Raw genomic sequence first — 17,313 nt, 5'->3', positions numbered from 1 at the left:
AGGGGCGGCGGGGGCGCTGGGCGCGCGGGGGCGCGGGGGCGGCGGGCGCGCGGGGGCGGCGCTGCGGGGCTCCGGCCGCCCGCGACCCCAGCCCCGAACCCACCGCGCCGGGCCGGAGGGCGCGCGGGGCAGGGGCCGCGGGCGCGCCAGGTGTTGGCCTCAGGACCTCTGCGCCCCCGAGTTAGAAAGTGAGTCCGTGCGCGGGCAGACATGCGGGGCCAAAAAAAGAAAAAGAAACCGCGGCGAAGCAGAAACCCCCGGTCTGAAGAGGCGGGCGCTGAGCGAGAAGCAGAACCGGCGCCGCGGGCGCTGCTGGGCCGGGCTCCGGGCTTCCCTCCCGACTGAGGAGTGACCTTTAGGACAGTCCTCCCGCTTCCCGAGCGCTCTCTGTCCGCCACATCTTCCGGAACTCTGGGAAAGCTTGGCTCGTGGGCAGCCGGCCCCGCGTCTGGTCAGCCCCTGCCTCCCCAGCCGGGCCGCCGCGAGGGTTAGGGCCGCATCTGCGGGGCGCCCCGGGGTGAGCCGCTCCCCCCGCCCCGCTTCCCCGCGCGGCTCTGTCCTGGTGCTGCTCCCGCCTCCGTGGGGTGCGGGCGTCCCCCCAGCGGAGGGGCGCCCGGTGTGGTCCCCTGTCCCGCCCTCCTCCCCGTTCTGAGGCTTCCGCCCATTTCCCCTGGAAACGGAGACCGGACGGCTAGCCCTGAGCCGGTCTTCACGGGAGGGACTTTGGAAACAGACGGAAGGAGAAGGCGCAAAGGTTGGGCAGCTGCTTCGGTGACTCCCGCCCACAATCCAGAGGAAGACCGTTGCTCCGGGGGCTGTAGCCGCAGCAGTCACGACTCAGCGTCCTTCCGGTCCCACTCCAGGCTCTGCAGCCCGGGAGGCCTGGCTGGCTCTCCTGAGCCATGACCCCGGCTGGGCCTGTGAAGCCCTGTGACTCTGCAGGGCTCTGGGTCTGTCCTGAGCAGGCACCCTGCACTCAGACATCCCGCTGCACTGGTTGTCTTCGAGGAGCAGGGTCGTCTTCAGGGTGCCCCTAGAGTGTGGGATCCGCCCTCCAGAGAAACACTGATAAGCTGGGGAAGCTCGAGCAGATCAGGCCTGGGGAAGGGCGCAGGCGGCCCACATGGCAAAGCTCTGCAGGTGGCTTCCGGGTCTGCTCAAAGACCCTCCAAGCGCTCCAAGCACAGAGCATCAGGATTCTCCCCGCTGGCTACAGCTTTGGGGCGGAGGAGGGAGATGGCCCGGAAAGGGGGGCGGTGAATGAAGGCTCCTAAAGCAGTGGCTTGAGAAGTGGGTTCCCTCCTCTGGGAGAGTACAGGAGGCCTCAGGCCCTAGGCTAGAGGTTGGGTACGACATAGGACCAGTCTGATATCTTGCAGAAATGGACTGGGAATAAGAGCAAAGCAAGCCTTAGGCTTAAAAGCCTGTTGCTGCTTGGGGGCCAAATTCGAGTGTGAACTGTCTTCTGGGAAGACAATGGCCCTTCCGTTCTCTCTCAGGTTCTCTCTCAGCTGAGGAAGGAATGGTGTGTGGCAGAGGCCCTGAATTGTCACCTGAGCGACTTCCTGTGCGGCTTGGGGCCGGGGAAAGGCAAGGCCCTCTGGTCTACAAAGGGAGCGGGGTCTTGGCTGCTGGGGGGTTTTCCCAAGCGGGGGGGCTGGGAGGGAATCGCTCAGTCAGCCAGGAAGCCTGTCCCTCGTGCTGGGTTTGCTGTGGGGCACGGAATGCTGATTAGCAGTGACTGCGTTTGAAGTTTCTTTGTCAAAACGATTGAAAAAACAGCTGCAGCCCCTAGCTCTGGAAAAGGAAGTAAAGAGGAAACCGAGAGGCTGGGGAAGTGAGGATTCATAGCCAGGAAGTAGACTTTTTCTGGTGGGACATGATATGCGGGAGTGGGATTGGGGAACTCCTGACATAGAGCAAACCTCTCTTTTGGGAGATGAAACCCACTTTTGAGGCAAGAGGGTACCTTACCTCTCTGGGGGGAGACTGACTTGTATGACTTCTCAGTATGAGGAATTCAAGCCACATCAACAAGGCTTACTCAACATTCATTCTCTAGAGCCAACCTACCTCTTGTAAGTCTTTGGGAACTCTGTTCTTTTTTTTTTTTTTTTTTTAAGTCACTGTTACCGATATCAGTCATTACTTCAGCCCTCATTAAGCCCTCTGGAATAAACAAGATAAAGATGTCTTTCAAAAGCTCACAGTGCAGTAGGCCAAATGAGACTTACCAGATCCTGTCCTGTATGTGTTTTCAAACGCGTGAGTGCCAAACGAATGACTACTGCCCATCATAAGTATTCTGGTGTTTTGAGGTGGACCTGGCAGAAGCCGTAAAAGAAAGGTGGGTGGTGAGGAGAAGGCAAGGAATGGGTACGGGGAGAGCATGCTAGCTTTGTTCAGGAAAGCAGGCCAGTTGGCTGGAGAGGAAGGTAGGGAAGCATCAAGGGGAAAAATGAAAGTAATAAGATAAAACCACGGGGCCTCCAAGTTAGTGGATGCCGGCCAAGTGGGTGAGTGGGAGCTGGAATCCAAGCCATCTGGACGAAAGGGTTACTTTTTCTTCATACAAAGTCTCCTTGTCTAGTCGTGCCCCCAAAGGGGTGCCTTTTTCTAATTCAGACAGAGGCCAGCTGCAGGCCTCCGAGGCCAGAGAGTGGATGGCCCTGGGTTCTACTCTGCAGAGAGCAGGAAACTCCACAGGGCCTTTAGTCAGATGGCGGTCATGAGGAAGCAGAGTGGACTGGCAGAAATGCCAGTTCCTAGAGTGAGCAAGGGAACCAGGCTGAGAAGCTTCTCTGAGTGTCCACACAGCTTCCGCCTTCAAGAGAGAGTAAGGATGGAAAAGAGGGAAGAGTAAAGACCATGTGTCAAAGGAGAAATCAGAAATGACCGCCATGCTTGAGCTCACAGGGTGCCCAGAAGCATTGAGCTCCCCAAGACACCAAGGGGAAGAGTGCAGCTTTGACGTAAGCCTACACACCTTTTGTAAGCAGGATCTGTCCTGTGGGTCTTCCGGTCTCCAGAGATGGGCACAGTGCCTACATTACAATCATTTCACTTCTCAGGAAAAGTTTGCTTGGTAAATGAATTACCAGAAACAGGGAACTCATTGACATCTCAGTCCACATCTCCAGTGCTGCCACCTTGGGAAGCCTTCCCAGATGCCCTCAGACTCTGCAGCGGTCTCCCGAGCACTCGGTGCAAACGGGATCCCAGTACTAGGCAGACTGGTAATCGTCTGCCCAGCTGGCTCTTTCCCCGGAAGGCCCAACAGACACTCAGTAAATGCTTTTTGAATGACCAGAGATTGATTGATGATGGGGAAAAGATCAGATTTTTTTTTTAAAGCAAGGTTTAGGTATATTGGTTTTGAAATGCCCAGCACCCTATGAGAAATACAGGCCTCCGTATTTCTCAGATTCGTATCTGTCAGATGTCCCCTGATGTACTCGAGTTTCTCTGGAGCAGCTAATGGACCCATCGCTGTGGATGGGAGCCGGAGGAGGAGAGCAGAGAAAGAGCTAGAGACTTAGGACACCCGGAGCAAATTAATGTTCTCAGTCGTTCAACTGTAAATCGTAGGCTCTACAAAATAGCTGGCAAAGAATGTTAATCTTCACGGATGACATCCTTCATTTGCTCAGTGACTAGTAGACACATGAAAATCAAACTTACGTCCCACAACCACGTGTCTGCTATTTAGGTGAACGTCTGTGAGGACTGAACTTTCTTGCCACTGAACAGATCATTGATTTCTAGTTTGGATGGGGACAGCTAATGATCCCTTTCCTCTGAGGCTACGCCCGGTCGTGTCCAGATATCTTTTGTTCCTCATCTGTTCATGGAGCGCTTATTCATGCTGAACCTTGTGTGTGAATGTGACACAGAAATTACGGGACTGTCGTGTCTTTTCCTCCTCGCAGACTATCGGTATCACTGACGATGAGAGAGGAAGGGACGGAGAGCATGTGTGACCCGTGTGTGTCCCTGTGTATAGAATGTGTTCCATTTGTAACCTACTTTTTCACTGATTTTTTAAAATTTCATTAAGTTTTTTTTTTTAACCCCAATTTCACCAGCAGCCTTTGCTGTTTTGGGACCCACCCTCTCACGGAGCCACCCGTTGGCGGCTGGCTGGAGCTCATGGGTCATGGTTAGGGATCGCGTGGCGTCTGGAAGCTGGGGTTTAGCTCGGAGGACTTGTGGGTGTCCCCGAGCACCCTGGCATTCCTGTGTGGCTCCCGGGTGCTCAGCGGGACCCTCGAAGTAACACGGGCTTCCACGTAACTGCCACCTTTCACTCGCCGGCCTGCAGTGACAGGGAATTGGGGGCAGCCCAGGCCCCATCTCCGTCCTGGGAGGGGTGAGTGTGCATTCCTGGGATGGAGTCAGGTTTCAGAGCCTGATCCTCGTGCCTCCTCCGGCAAGCCAGGGCAGGGGTTCTGTGGGAAATCGGACCGCGGGTGGCTCAGCGGCCCAGTAATCTTATCAGGGCCACGGGTTCCAGAGAAATCTGAAGACAGCCCTGCCTTCCTCTAGTAATAGCTTCAGGTTTGCGGGCGGTTTGACCACCGCCGCTCACTCATTTCAGAGCTGCGTGTGGGAGGAAACCTTCTCTGGCCGCCCCGCCACGTCGAGAGGGAGAAAACAAGAGGCTGCGGGTGGCCGGCAGCTCGGATCTGGGAGGCCGTGTGGCCTGCGCCGTAAGAAGGAAGGTGATAGTTTCATCCCAAAACAGGGTCCACCTCGTGTCTGGCCTTCAGGGCGTTATGCGGACATGTTCATCCCTCTGCGCGAAAGCGGATGCGAGGACCCTGAGGACACAGGGCTTGGGCTTGGTGGCCACCATCAGCCTCACTGTGCTGGGGCGCTCCAGGAGCTCATCTCCTGAACAGATCTGCCCTCGTGCCTTGGTCCTGGGGGCAGTGAGCGCCCCGTCTTCTTTCTTTCGGGCACCTGTCTTCTGGGAATGGTGGAAAACGAGCGCCGAGCCCGTGAGGCCCCCCCGGATCCTTTCCTGAGAGGAGGGGTTCCAACCACTGCAATCACCAGCCCCAGGAGCTCCCTGGGAGGGGAGCAGACACTCTGGAGAGGCCATCAGAACCTGTCCTTAATGGGTAATGTTGGCGCCCCCAGGCAGGAAGCATGGAAAGATTATGGACGCTGGAACTTGACATTTTCTCCAACCAAGAAGCCGAGCCTCTGCATTGTCAGGTGTCCCCAGTCCTTCGTTCAGAAACTGCTTGTGCCATATCAAGGCCACCCTCCTGGCCTCAGGGTAGCAATCACAGGCCTTCCCAGACTGGCTCTTCTGTGACTGACCACTAACAAGGCACAGGGCAGGGCCCCCTTGCTCTTTAACGACCTGCAACGAACAGGCATTGAGGCCAGGCTCTGGGGACACAGAGCTGAATGCCTCACTCTGCCCGGCCTTGAAGAACTCGGGACTAGGAGCGGGCAAGCACCTACCAGGTGAGTTTGTGTGGTCTGAGCTCCCAAAGACAGAGGACAAGTGGTATACCCAGCCCAAGGTTCAGGAGGACTTCCTGTTAGGGGCACTTTCTCAATTAGGTCTTGAGGGATGAGTAGGAGTTCTAGTGCAGAAAATTGGGAAGAGCATTCCAGACAGAGGGCGTGACAAGAGCAAAGCCTCTGGCTAAGAGATGACACGTGTGTCTGGGGACTCCCGCAGTTTGTTCCTGGAGGACAAAGCAAGATAAAGGGTTTGAAGTTGGGGGACTGGATGGGAGACCCAGAGAGATATAAGTTACAGTTCCTGCCCCAAAGGAGCTCTCTTCTGTTTGGGGAAATAAGACGCGCACACGTGATGTACAAAATACAAGATACTATCTTGATAAGCTCTTGGGTATGTAGGAGTTCGAAGTCAGCTTCTCTCATGGCAGCCAGAGAAAACTTGCTTCCCCTGCTGGGGATTCCCCGGCCCCCCAAATATGGCAGCCTTCTGGCAGCCCCGGGGTGCACGACCACGGGGCTTTCAACCCCGTGATGAGCACAGCCTTGGGCCTACACCTGCGCAGTGCACCGAGGAAATCCGTTTGAAACAGGCTTCAGGCCCCAAGGGAATGTGTGTGTGAGGCTCACCAGAAGCCACCCCCAGGGAGCTCGCCTTCGTCAGAAAGAGGCCTCTGGGAACAAGCGTGCTCACGAGAAACCGCCTCGTCCCGTTCACATGTCTACCTGCAGCCCCACTCATTCCTCCCACCGTGGTCGCCCACCCTGTGCCCAGTCTGAAAAGCTCGTGCCAGGACAAGCTGAGGTGGGCCCAGCAGCAGCAGCCAGCCCGGGCCGGGTCCTGCAAACCCAGCAACAGAAACAGGAAGCTGGGCCTTGTGGCTGCTGTTACACAAGTCCAGCACCCACACCAGAGGTCACCGAGAATTTATGTGTCACAACAGGCCGCAGAGGGGGCTGCAGGCCTCCTCGGGGCCTCCCCTCCAGACCCCCACCGGCCACAGTTCACTCCACGCACGTGAGCTAAAGGGACAGCTCTCCCACCTCCACCTCGCCCCACCTCTGAACTACGTTCCCAGGCTCCAGGCCCCTGGCTCGGCTTGCTTTTGAGGTACGTTTCCATGGATAATGAAAACCACTGCTGAGCAGCCACATAGATGTCAGTGAAAGTCCTGTTCCCTCCGTTTTCCAGAAAAGGATGCTGGGGCTTCATATGATTATGTGCCCAACGCCTAGAAGGGACTACCCGGAGAGCCAACGCTGGAACCCACCCTGTTGGGTGGGTTTCCTCCTTTCTCCTCCCTGGGAAAGCTTTGGCCGCCCTCGTGACGTCTGTGTGCTCCCAGGGAGACCACAGGCCCCTGGGCCCGGCCCGTCCTCCTCCAGCCCAGGGCCAGCCCACAGTGGAGGCCAGGTGGCAAGGCATGGGGCCCTTAATGTCTGACAGAGTCGCTCTGAGCCCTCCTCACGTATCTGAAAGGCTTCTGGAAGGTTCCAGCTGTATCGCTTGGGGAAATGAGTGAAAACGTCTGTGGCAAAAAAGGAAGTTTAAATAAAAATGCAATTTTAAGACTTCGAGTTTCAAGAGCAAGAAGGAATGTTAGTGATTTCTCCAGTTCCCCTCACTTTAGAGATGAGGAGACTACACGTAAATGCTTCACCAGTGGTCACTCTGTCAGCCAGTCAGTGGTAAAGTTGGGCCTCAGACGCAGGCGTCCCAGCCCTCCGGACAGGACATTCTCCTGTACAGGTCACTGTAGATCCGTGTGTGGAAATCATCATTACTGTTTCACGGCCCCGCTTTTGTGTGTCGTCTCCTCGAGGCTCTCCCAAGGCCTGGGTGGGGCTCCATTTTCTAGGCTTTACCTAGCAAGCAGCATTATTTCTGGGGGTGACACAGGCAGGAAGAGGAATGGCCTTTGTTGTCATCCTTCTAGTTTGTGAGGGCAAACGGTCAGGGCTAAGGCTGGGAGGCCCAACCTCGCAGGTGCCGCTCCTACTAGCCTTCCTCGGGGGTCTTCCTGGGACAGCCACTGACCCGTTGCCCAGTCCTGCCTGAATCCTCCCCTGAGCGTCTAAACTGGAGAAAACCAAGGTTGGTGCCAAGCCCTTGTGTTTTCGGGGGAACGTGAATGGGAGCCCCAGCCTGCAACAGAATCCCAGAGTGCTGCCCCCAGGGAGAACCTCGAGCCTCCGAGTGGGTAGGCAGAGGAGTTTGCTAGCCATTGCATGGCTTAAAACAATAGGAATTTATCCTCCTGGTGCTGGAGGCCAGATACTTGACGGTGTCCCAGGGCCACATTCCCCACCGAGGCTCGAGGGGAGACGTTGTTCCGCGCCTCTTCTAGGTCCTGGTGGCTGCTGGCTTCCTGGGCTTGTGGCCACAATGCATCTCTGCCCCGGGCTCACTTCGCCGTCTCCGTGTGCCTGTCCTAAGGAACATGTGTCACTGGACGCAGGAGTCACACCGATCATCCAGGGGGATCTCGACACCTCGAATCCATAAGCCTTTACCAAACAAGGGAACATTCACAGGTTCCGGAGACTCGGGTGTGACCATATCTTCTTGGGGGCCACCACTTAGCCCACGACAGCAGGCGACTTCCTGTCCATCACAGGGGCAGGGGACTTGGGGCTTTGGCAGAGGGAATCTGGGGTTATTGCCGGCCATACGGCTACACCACTGTCCCTGTCACTGCCTGCGAGTGAATTACCAGTGACTACTCATGCGTCTGCCGTGTGACTGATCTCCTGCCCTTGGGGTAACCTACAGCCCCCGTATTGGGGTGGGTCCCAAACACGGTCCTCGCGGGTCCAAGCCACAGTCAGGAGAAGTGGTCCACAGGGTGCTAGGGAAGGTCTCCGTGGGGCTCCAAGGATTGGCGCCCCCTGGTCCGGTCTCTTCCCCGTGAGAAAAGCACCATGTTGGCAGGCTGGGCAGAGCTACTTAAGATCATCCGGGATCATCCCCACCTTCAGAAAGGGTTGTGCCTAGCAAGGTTATAAAATTGCCTTTTGTGCGATCTCATTTGATGTTCTGTTGTCAAATCCCTTATTCTTGATCCGCCCTTTATTCGTGTATTTAAGGACACGTTTTCAGCAGCGTGTCTGTGAAGAGTGGGGCTGGGGGCTCTGCTCATTGCTGTCCTTCCCCCGGGACCCAGGTTGACAAGGCAGCTTCCACATGGAGCATCGTCAGTTATCGTGGCAGAGGGAGGGAAAGTTCCGGAAGCCTTGCCCTGGCTGAGGCTCTGGCTTGGAAGGGTTGGAAGTCGCCCACAGCTACACTCAAGCACAGGAAGAAGGAAGGGCGACCCTCCCGTGTGCCGTAAATGAGGAGAGCGGGGAGAGTTTCATGAACATGGGCAGTGCCCCAGAGAAGTCTTACAAGGCTTGCAGAGGAGACGCCCGTGGATCCGGGTCTGGAGGGAAGACTGTGGCTTTCGGGCTGACGAAGGCGTGAAGACTGTGGAGGAGAACTTGGATCTGTGCCCCTCACACAACTCTCGTGGTCGGAGGTGTTCGTCCTGATGAAAATGAAGGCTGCTTCGCAAACACAGAGAATGTTTTCAGTGATTTTAATTCTTCTCTGTACTTTGGGACACGCTAGGAGGGGCAGAGCGGTGGGAGGGGGATGCCATGGGTGAGCATGCACCATTTCTATGGAAAGATAACACCAGTCAGATATAAACATCAACCATTAGGTGCAACTGTTTGCAGTGTTTCTCAAAGAACAAATAAGTAAAAAAAATTTTAATGTTTTTCAGACATCTTAGCCCTGGAAGAGCTAATTCCACAGACCGCGCCATCCAGAGCTTATAGCTACCGTTTTTTATTTGGAGGTACCCCCCCACCCCAGCAGTGAACGGGGAATCTATGCTTTTTTTCCTGCATGTCCTTACAAAACAGCCAGAATAAGAATTTTTGCATAAGCCGCATATACAAGCCCTGCCCTCTGTGCTTAAGGAAAGGTCAGGGAAGGCAAAGTCACTGCAAGGAGACGGTGAATTTTGAAGGGACAACAGACCACTCTCTGCCCTCTGTCCCCTCGGGTTTTCCTTTTCCGATCATGGCATCTGAAACGGGTCAACAGGGTTGCCATGTGGACAGAGAAACCACGAAACCTGAGTTCGGGTTCAGAGTCCGTAACCGCTTTAGGGCCCTGGCTTGTGTCTCCATCTGTAAAATGGGAACCCGTTTTACTTACCTTCTAGGGCTCATTTGAGAAGGAAGTAAGATCATGTGTGATTTTTAAAGAAATTATGAAACTGCCCTGGAACTTTAAACTATCCCATGGATATAAAATCATGGCGATATCGTTATTAATATTTATTAAGAGGACACTGTGGAAAGTCGTGACATCCCTGAGTGGGTCTTTTGGAGGAGGGTTCTGGTGTTCTCTGTGCCTAGTGGAGGTGGCAGAGAGAGTGCGAGAAGGTGACACTGGTGACTATGGCAGAGCTAAGGCTTCCTCTGTAGGTCAGAGGACACACAAAGTGGTAAAAAGAAAAACAGTTTTACCACACTTTCTTTTTAAAGCACTCTCCCGTAGCTCTTCAACTAAACAATGAGCTCTGAAATCTCCATCATTGGCGCTAGTTCTCCTACAGTGAGCATAGTAGGTTCTCAATACACGCTTCTGAATGAGGACCAGAAGGCAGGCTATGCACAAAATCGGCATGGATAAGAGTTGAGAGTACGGACCTGGGGGTCACACAGCTGGCTTTGAATCCTGATTTTTTCCAGTTACTACTAGCTGGTGACCTCTCTGTGCCTCAGTTTTCCCATCTGTAAAATGGAAATCAGAGTAGTACTAAAGGATTAGGGTGTTCTGAGGATTAAATGAGTTAAATATTTGTGTCAAGTGCTTAGAACAGTGCCTGGCACATACTAGGAGTGACATGATTGTTTGCTGGAATAAAGAAGTCGGTTTCTATAGCCATTTAAAAAGGGACAGCCTCCCTTGCTCTTCCCACAGCTTTGACTGAGGCCCAGATGGACAGGAGGACATGTGAAGTCCTCCCCCAGGAGTGTGTGTGAACAAGGGCTGGTGGATGCTGTCACAGCCTTCTGGGCTCCTGGAGGAGGCTGGTCCTCAGGGCAGAGCTGGAAGCGTAAGTCCAGACCAGAAACTGGGAAATGGGGGTGACTGAGGCACGGAACAGCAGATCCGGGCCACAGGCTTCCATGGCGGCCAATGCCTGCGAGAGGAAGGGAGTGTCAGGGCCGGTAAATGCGTTTCAGAGAAAGGGAGGAGAAGGGAGGGGAAGCAAGTGTGTTGTGTGGGTTCATCCTGATGGAGCAGCGAGTGAAATGAGGAGGGAGCAGAGGGTAAGCGGAGAGTCCGACGGCACGGCTGCCCCCACCCTCTCCCTCTCACTGACCTTGCGGATCTCTTCCCAGACCCGGGCTGTCCTCACCTTTCCCACCCGCACAGGGCGCCCCTGCCGGGGTGCTGACCAGCATGGGATGTGGGATCCGGAGACTGCTAGGATGGCCGCAGGGACGGGAGAGTTTGGAGCTGACGTTCATCTCAGCTGACATCGGTCCCGAGCTGCTGGCCAGGCTGGAGGAATCAAGGGCTTTCGCATGCCAACCAGGGCATTCTGATTTTGCAGACAGTTTCGTTACTTGTCTTAGGAAGGATTTTTTGGCAAGAAGAATTCAGAGCAGAATGAGCTACCTTGCCCGAAGCGTAGTGAGCTGCACTTTGCCCTCCCAGGTCTTTCCTGAGGGGTATCTCCAGGGACAGGCCACAGGCTCTGTCCTTAGCCCTGGCTTGTTAAACACTTTTGTTAATGACTGGGATGAAAAATAGAAAGAATCCAGATGACCCACAGCCAGGATAGTTAATAACGCTACGTGACATATTCAAGTTCAAAATTATTTATATGGGGTGGGAAGCTGGGCCGAAACCAACCTAATGAAATTAAACAGGGATGCACGTAGGGTCCTCTGCTCGGCTTTAGGAAAAGGGCGTGCGGCGCTCAGGGAGAGCCGGGCTTACACACCCGCGTTCGTTTGCCCAGTCGTCCCGCATGTGTGTGCTGGGCCCGCTGCAAGAAGATGCTGTCGGGTTCTCGGAGGGAGTCCAGATGTCGACGGTACTCGGTCAGCGCAGGGTGCGTCGTGGTCGCGGGAAGCCACACAACGCATCTGCAGAGAAAGGCAGGGCACAGGCTGTTACGGAAGCAACGAGGCCCCGGGCCTGGAGGACCTTCTCCAGGGGGAGCTTCCTCAAGGGGTCCAGCTGGAGACGGCTTCGTGGGAGGGTGACTTCAGAGTGGACACTGAGCACCAGGACGGTTTGTCAAAACAGGTGGCAGGGGTGCAGAGGCGGAGAAGCAACGGTGGGAGAGGCTAAGTGATGAGGAGAAGGGATGAGGGACGTGCACCGGCAACGCCAAGCGTTCGAAGTGACCGAAATGCATGGTCTCTTAAGGGAGTGGGTGTGCGTGCAAAGGTGCGTATTTGCGTACGTGCACACAGAGGGGGCGCGTGTGCAAATGGGCATACACTTGTCCGTGCAGAGGTGACATGTGTGCATGTGCACACGGAGGGGGCGTGCGAGCATACGTGCGTGTGTGTGTGCGTGCACCGAGGGGTGTGCGAGCATATGTGCACGTGTGTGTACGTGCACACAGAGGGGACATGCGAACACACGTGTACACATGTGTGCACGTACAGAGTGAACACATGTGTGCACATGTGTGCACGTACACGTGTGTGAGCATATGTTCATACACGTGTGCGTGCACACAGGGAGAGTGCAAGCATATGTGTGCACATGGGGGACATACGTGTGAATGTGCATACACGTGTACGTGCAGAGAGGCGGCGTGTGTGCATGTGCACAAGGGGATGTGCGTGCAAAAGTATATGTGTACGTGCACACGGACTATACGTGCCTACAGGCTTGTGAGTGCTAACATGCATGCACGTGTACGTGCACATGGAATGTGCGTGCAAGAATGTGTGCGTGTACACGGGAATGGGGAGAGGTAGGGTGGAGGCAGACAGGATGAAACCAGGTGCTCTGCCTAGAAAGATGGCATTGGTGATGTGGGCGTTTTTCTATGGGAAATGAAGTCCCAGGAGAGAGGAGCTCCCTGGGTCAGGGGGCTCCGGAAGGCCATTCATCTGGTCCCAGGGCATGGGGTTGGGGGGGTCGGATGGGTAGACTCTAGAGGCCGGAGTACCATCGAGGGGTCAAAGCACCCACAGAAGATGGCCTTGAGACTGGAGAGGAGAAGAAGCTGTGGGATCAACTGAGGGAGGGATCCCAGTGTTGGTGTTTGGTTGGAGGCTGCAGGGCGGGGCGGGGTGGGGGGCATCGGCGGGAGAGGAGGGTGTGCACGGTGCATAGTGAGCGCACTTTCCATCGGCCAGCAGGGACGAGAACAATGGTGGTTTGGGCCTGAGAGGCTGCCTGTCCGCGGAGGCCTTGGCTGAATCGGCAGGGAATCCAGTCCGGAGCTCAGAGGGGCTTGGGGTGGAGCGGCTCAGCGGCGACCCGCACGGAAGTGGTCTCTGCACAGAGGGGGCGAGGGCCACTGCCAGAGAGAGTCAGGCCAAGGACAAGGTGAGGGGCACCAGGTGAGGGGCACCAGGAGACGTAAGGACAGTGAAGGAGCACAGCAGTGTGCGTGCCCAGGGTGGGGAGTCTGAACCCGCCATACCCGTCACACAGAATAACACTCGGGAAAAGAAGGGCTCCGTCCCAGCTCTGCCTCTGACCCCACCAGTGCAGGACCTGCAGTCTTCTCCCTGCACAGGCAGCCTCCCTAGGTCTCTCCTTGGTGGGATCCCATCTTCCCATCTCCTTTCCCCTGGCTGTCTCTCACGCTCAAGGAAGGGAGGCCAGGGGACGTGGACTGTGGTAGTCCATATGGAGAGAGAGGAGGGAGAGGGGTCGGAATTCTTTATCCACTGGGCAAAGGTCTTTGAGCTGCTTTTAGTGGCAATCAGGCTTACAGGCTCCACACCAGAGCATCTGCAGACCTCCAGCCACACATAGGGAAGGTCTGAATTACGGATGTTCTGGTTATAATTTGTAAAATGAAGCTAAGACCGCAATTAACAAAAAATTCTCTTAGACAACCCTCGGACTTTGTGTTCAGGGTATTTGCCTTAGCTTTAAAATGCTATTTTATTATTATTAAACTAATACTATGCATCTTCAGGGAAAATCATAAAAATTCGTCATCCTGACACAACTGTTTTCCCTTTATTTTTCTTGCACGTTTCTGAGCCTCAGTGTGAATCTCCTTTATCATTAAAAAGAAGCTGGGAAAGACAATTCCACTTAATGCAGCTACTGCCAGCTTTGTGTGCCTCTATTACTTTCTGCCACATATATAGTTTTTACAAAATTGTCATCAGTGTATACGCAAGTCTATATCTTCTCTCTTACTATAATTTCCAAGACAATATGCCTGTTTGACATAGTCCTGTTTTCATTTTAAATATTTGAGTGGTGTCCTGTTACACAAATATACCATAACTTATTTAGTTCTTTTTCTACTTTGGGATACAGCATTTGCTTTCACTTTCTCCTTATTGTAAATAACAGAGCCATAAACAGTACACGTATCTTTTTTGCTGTTCTTTTGAATCATTTCTTTGGAAGCCGTTCCCAGCAGTGGAATTATTAGGTCAAAGAATATGACTGTTTTTATGGTTCTTGATAAGTGTGGCCAAATTGGTCCCATCCTTCCTTCCTTCCTTAAAGCCTCGCTGTGCCTGTGGGCACAAACTGTGGGCTCCGTGAGATGTGCCTGGAAGGGAACGTGAGCTGAGAGCGACCTGTGGTGCTGAGCTCTGTCCTCCCAGGTTCTCCTGTGGGTCCTCCTCCACCAGCAGGGAGGGGCAGGAGAGGGCAGGAAGGGTTGCGGGCACCGTGGGAAATGAAGCAATCTGGTACTTCCTGCGGCAGCAGCTGCTGATGGGGGGATATTGCACACTAGCGAGGGGAGGCAGAGCCGAGTGGGCAAGACCTTCCCCCTTCCCTCCTCCACCCCCCAGCAAGAACTTGGCAGGATACCCTCTCGGGCGCTGCGGACTTGCTCCTAGGAGAGCCCTCAGAGTCACGGACGAGAGTGGTCTGGGTTAGGGAGGAGACACGCGCAGTTGTCTGCTTCATGAATATTTAGTGAGTGCCCACTCTGTGAGGTTCTGGGCCAGAAACTCTGCCACAGAAGGGAGGAAAACTTGGGCCCTGCCCTCAAGGAGCTTGCAGCCTGGTAAGGACGTCAGAAGGGTAGCAGGACACTGATGTGGGTGTGACCTGCAGGGGGAGAGGTTTCCCAGAGGAAGTAACACCTGAGCTCAGAGGAGGTGGGGAGCCTCTGCCAGAAGGACGTCCCTCCTGGGGACGCTGGGGACGCTGCGGTGGGAGAGAGGGGAGTGTGTGAAGTGGCCGACCACGCGAGACCCTGGGGGTCTCCGTCAGGCTTGGTCGTGGCCGCGTGAGGATTTCTCTGCAGAGGCACTTAACTCACAGTCCCGACCACGAGGCATTTGGAGCTCGCACGTTTCGATGTAAATTGGATGTTTCTTGGGCATCATGATGAGGGTAGGGGGAGAGTTAAAGCTCTCTAAAGCCCCCTCTTGTCTCACCACCATTTGACGCTCAGCCCCTGGTGCGGGGGGGCAGGGAATCATGTGATCCGATTTCCATTTTAGAAAGTTTGCTGTGGCTAGGGTTCGAAGAAGGGAGTGGAGGGAGCGTGGCATGGGGACCTTCTGGCCAGCCATCTGACAGAGGTCAGGCAAGCCCTGCGGATGGAGGGGGTGGACGGGGACCCTTCCTCCCGGGGCCAGGGCTTTCTCCCTACAGGCCTCACTGAGGACCGAGAGAGGGAGCAACTGGTTCCAGGGGCCTGTGCTGTATGGGCACGCCCAGATGCGACGCAGCATTTAGAAGGAGGGCAGCCCTGGGGCTGGGTTTCTAGTGTCCATAATGAGAGGCGGTTCACCTGTGCCTCCTGGGCCTGGGAAGGTACCTTGTGTGGGCTGGATGAGAGCCGAGTGAGGGCTTCAATCTAGCAGGAAAAAGCCGGGCACAGAGGGTCCGAGTCAGGTCTCTGAACTAAATTCCATCGCTGAATCGCTGTGGGATCAGATCAGTGGCTCAAGATTTGGGGTCCTCATCAGGATGATAATTCCGTCCCTGCCTGGATTATTGGGAGGATGAAATGAGACCACGTGTTCATGGTCAACGCCTTGGAGCAGGTACAAAGGACGCCGCAGATCCAGTGTGGTCACCCCTGTGCTTTGGAAAACACAAGGAAAGATCTGGAAATAACTCGGTGGCTCAGAGAGAGGCAGGCGCCGTGGAGCCTGAGAGAGGGAGAGGGGGAGAGGGAGGGGGGTGCACGGGGAGGGTGGGGAAGCTGGGAGTCTGCTTCCTCCCCTGCTTGTGGTTTGCCTTTGAAGCTCAGAGCAGCTGTTCGGTGAAAGACCAGGTCCTGCCCAGCCTGGGTCACTCAGCTCCAAGGCAGAAGCCAGGTTTGAAGCCGCAGCGGGGAGACCAGCTGGGGCCTGGCAGGGCTTCTGGACTCTGAGGTGTTGGGGCGTCTCTGACCTGCTGCCCCCAGGGCCCCACTGGGAGCAGCTGGGTCATGGGCCCTACTGTCCGTACCAGGGGGCCCGCTGCCCCATGGCTCCAGCTGGGAGCTCCCTCCAGCCACAGTCAAGGGCGACATCCAGCAGCTCTGAGGACTCCTTTTCTGTCCAGTGACGTGTTCCTTGAGTTTTGGAAACAAAAGTCCCAATTAAGGAACAGCAGGGAGCAGCCAAGGTCACAATGACTGCCCAGCCAGTCTCTCTGCTTGTGCGAAGTCCAGCGGCGTTGACAGTGTGGGGTGTGGGGGAGAAGGACGCGAGGCACATGGGTCCTGACCCCACGCGATAGCAGGAGGACACGCAGTCCGCTGCCCAGAGGGGCTCCCACGGGCCAGGAGCAGCAGCTATGCTAGCTGGTGGGACAGCAGCATCTCCTCACGGCTCTGGAGGCCTTCTAGAAGCCCAGGGTCCACGCATCAGCCACGCTGCTCTCTTCAGTGGCCTCGCCTCTCCATGCCTCCTCCCACACCCTCACCGGGTCTTCCCTCTCCAAGGCCGCGTCCTCATGTCTGCTTACAAGGACGCCAGTCATGCGGGATGAGGACCGACCATGAGGACCTCATTCTAACGGAACTGCCTCCCTGAAGACCTGTCCCCCAAGAGACTTGTCCGGAGGCACCGAGGTTCAGGACGTCACCATTCGGCCACAAATCACCCCCGGCCTCAGAGCCTCACTTCCCGCTGTGGGCGAGAAAGGACAGGCTGCCGGGGAGGTTACGGTTTCCAGTCGCGGCCGCCGGCCGGAGATGGAGCTGCAAGAGGTCTGAGCGCCCGAGCAGTGGCCCAGGGCCCACCTTCCACCCCATGCCTGGCTCCTTGTGTGACCTCGGTCATGCCTGTTCTGGGGCCATGTCCTAGAAAGAGGGCAGCAGGGCAGCTGGGCACGCTGAACCCTGAGCTGGCAGGGTTGCCTCCTGGCTCTCCTCACGCTCCCAGTGCTCCCCTCACCCGGTCCCAACTTCCGCCACCTCCTTCCGGTACCCTCTCCTGCCCACGCAGAGTGCAGGGCTGAGGCCTGTCCCCACGGTGTTTTCCAGCCCCTCTGGAAAATTCTCCCGACTCCCTCGCTCGTAGGCCTTTGCCCATGCCGGCCTGCCTGGAACTTCCCCTGCCCCTCCCCAGCACCCCGTGGGTCGCTCTGTTACAACAGGCTTTTCCTCCCCAGTCACCGTTCCCTTTGGGAGGCCACGTCCACGGTCACCGTTCCCT

At 55.8% G+C, this 17,313-nt stretch overlaps 1 protein-coding gene across 1 annotated transcript in view; it reads left to right on the top strand.

Annotated features, from left to right (window-relative positions):
- Positions 1 to 17,313, top strand: part of RCSD1 (RCSD domain containing 1) — a 58,484-nt gene that overhangs the window by 433 nt on the left and 40,738 nt on the right. The gene's annotated exons all lie outside the window — the stretch shown is intronic.

The sequence above is a fragment of the Lontra canadensis genome, unplaced genomic scaffold (genome assembly GCF_010015895.1).
Source record: "Lontra canadensis isolate GAN:19392208 unplaced genomic scaffold, GSC_riverotter_1.0 scaffold24, whole genome shotgun sequence".
NCBI classification, from domain to species: Eukaryota; Metazoa; Chordata; class Mammalia; order Carnivora; family Mustelidae; genus Lontra; species Lontra canadensis.
This window is presented reverse-complemented; position numbering and strand designations above follow the sequence as displayed.